A 3,043-nucleotide genomic window follows, 5' to 3' on the forward strand; every position below is an offset into this window, starting at 1 on the left:
CTTTTTGATAGTAGGTATTATTTTTGAGAGGATCCATTTTTGTTTAAACGATGTGTAGATAATATAATCCGAAAGTGTGTAGCTGAAAGTGAGATTGCTATGATCTTGTATCATTGCCATTCATCTCCAAGTGGGGGACACTTTGGTGGTTTGCGTACTACAGCAAAGATTTTGCAAGTAGGTTTCTTTTGGCCTTCACTATTTAAAGATGCTTATACTTATGTGAAGAATTGTGATAAATGCCAAAGGACTAGAAATATATCAAGGAGGAATGAGATGCGCTTGACAAACATTTTGGAGATTGAATTATTCGACGTATGGGGCATTGACTTCTTATGCCCGTTTCCTTCTTTGTATGGGAACAAATACATTTTAGTTGTTGTGGACTATGTATCCAAATGGGTTAAAGCTAAAGCATACCCTACAAATGATGCTAAGGTAGTCATGCGATTCCTATACAAGCATGTGTTTACACTATTTCGGACACCAAGTGCATTTATTAGTGATGAAGGTTCTCACTTTGTAAACAAATAGCTTAAGTGGTTGCTTGATAAATATGATGTGAAGCACAAGATTGCTACTGCCTATCACCCCTAGTCTAATGGGCAAGTTGAAAGAGTGAACTGTGAAATCAAAGGTATCCTTGAAAGGGTAGTACGTCCTAGCAGAAAAGATTGGTCTCAAGGGCTCAATAATGCATTATGGGCCTATCGAACAGCATTTAAGACATCTTTAGGAATGACTCCTTATCAGTTAGTCTTTGGAAAGGCATGTCATTTGCCATTAGAGTTAGAGAATAGAGCTCACTAGGCGTTGAAGCAGTTGAACTTTAATCTTAAGCAAGCTAGTGAGAGAAGGATGTTACAATTTGATGAGTTGGAAGAGCTGAGGTTATTTTCCTATGAAAATGCCAAAATGTGTAAAGAAAGATCAAAGAGATGGCATGATAGTCATATACAACCTCGTGAATTTAAAGAAGGTCAGAAGGTTTTGCTGTTTAATTCAAGGTTGAAGTTGTTTCTTGGGAAGCTTAAATCCCGATGGAAAGGACCATATACCATCTATCGAGTTTATCCTTATGGAGCTATTGAATTATACGACAATTACAGAGGTACGTTTAAAGTTAATAGTCAACGTCTCAAACACTATTGGGATGGTGAAGTTGAGCGAGTTGAATCCTTGTTCAAATTAACAGACCCTTGATTTTTCATGAACTCATTTTGTAAATAAATAAATAATTAGAACTTATTTTCTTAACTTATTACATTTAATTAATTCTATCTAAGGAGATTGGAATTTAAGCGGGATCGCTGTATCCCCTTCAACCTTTCCTGGGAATTAATTTAATGTAATTTGCTAAGAAGAAATTTTCTAATTAAGATTTAAAATTTTTAAGTTTCATTTGTTTTGTTTAAATTTTAAATTTTTATGTTAATAAAGGTGGTCAAATTTCGCCCAAGTACTAATCAATTTTTTTTCTCTGGAGTAAGTTTGTAAATACAGTCTGAGTTTGAAGCCCCAGATAGCAAAAAAGAGGGAAAAATCCACACTTTGTTCCCATTCCCATTACTTGCCACCCAAGTAACACTAATGTAGTTAAATTTTTGCTATATATTGCCCTAATTCTTCCCTATATAAACCCCTTTCCATTCTACTAATTTTCATACCCGTCAACCTCAAATCCCAAAAGAAACCCTAGTTCTCTTCCCTTTTTATCAAAACCATCTATTGCCGCAGCAAGAAGATTGCCGAAACACTGTCATTGTTATCACAGAATCGCCATTTTCGCCCTCATAAACCATCGTTCCTGTCGTACGCTGTTGTCATCGCCGCACTATTCTTTCCATCACAAGATTGTTGTTGTAGCAAGTCTTCATCACTTTGCCGATTTCCTTTTTCCCCTTGTGCAGAAACTTTGCCAATTTTCAAGAAAAGATACCATGTCTCACAAAAGAACTAGATCTTCAAAGACTACTCCTGAAAACCCAATTTTGATCGATGAAGAAGTGAAGGAGAGATTTGATTCAATCTTCAAGCATCAACCTATGATGCCAGAAAAAGGTTTTGACCTGAAGAGTAATGATTTGATGGTTGTTCCTATACCAATTAGAAAGAAAATCAATGCTCTCAAGTGGGAACGATTTTGTGACGCTCTTTTACTTTCCGATGATGAACTAGTTCAAGAATTCTATGCTAGTTGGACTATGCAAGATGCTACTGAGGTCATCGTTCAAAAGAAAAAGGTACCTCTTACTTTTAAGTCCATCAATGATTTTTTTAATCTACCTGATGTTGAAGAAGATGAGTACTACCCTATGACGAACAACATCAATTGGGATTTTCTTCAACAAGTGCTTAATGTTGTGACAAATCCAGGATCCCAATGAATTATAAAAAAAATATGGGAGCCATTCTTGCCGAAGTGAATACCTAAAACTAGTAGCAAAGGTATGGTTTTATTTCATTCGCTACAGTTTTATGCCTATCTCATATATCTCCACCATCTCAATGGAACAGATGCTCTTGTTATATGAAATTTTGATAGAAAATTCCATTAATGTTGGGAAAATTATTCTCAAGGAGATTTATGATTGTGCTAAAAAGTAGACAGGAAGTGCTTATTTTCTATCATTAATCACTTCACTTTACTTAAGGGCCCATGTTAAAACACAATCAAATCTGAAGGGGAGATATGCTCAAGGGTGTATTACAAATCATGATCTTGAAAGGTTAATAAAGAAGGTGCATGAGCTGAATCAAGGCTAGCAAGAAGAGCCAACTGAGCCAGATACCGAGGAGTCAGCAAATGAAATTGAAACTGAAGCTAATTCATTTAGAGACACTGAAGAAGAAGAATCTGACAAGGAACCGAACAATCCTAAACCAGTTTAAGGATCTGCAACCCATGAACCAATGGTTGAGCCAGAAGAAGAACCAGTCAAGCTAAGTGTTGAACCTGAATCTACAACTCCTATGCTGACTTCTGCAAGTGCTTCAAAGAAATCAGAGTTGTTAATTTTGATGGATATGTGCAAGTTCATGC

The sequence above is a fragment of the Gossypium arboreum genome, chromosome 12 (assembly GCF_025698485.1).
Source record: "Gossypium arboreum isolate Shixiya-1 chromosome 12, ASM2569848v2, whole genome shotgun sequence".
Lineage (NCBI taxonomy): Eukaryota > Viridiplantae > Streptophyta > Magnoliopsida > Malvales > Malvaceae > Gossypium > Gossypium arboreum.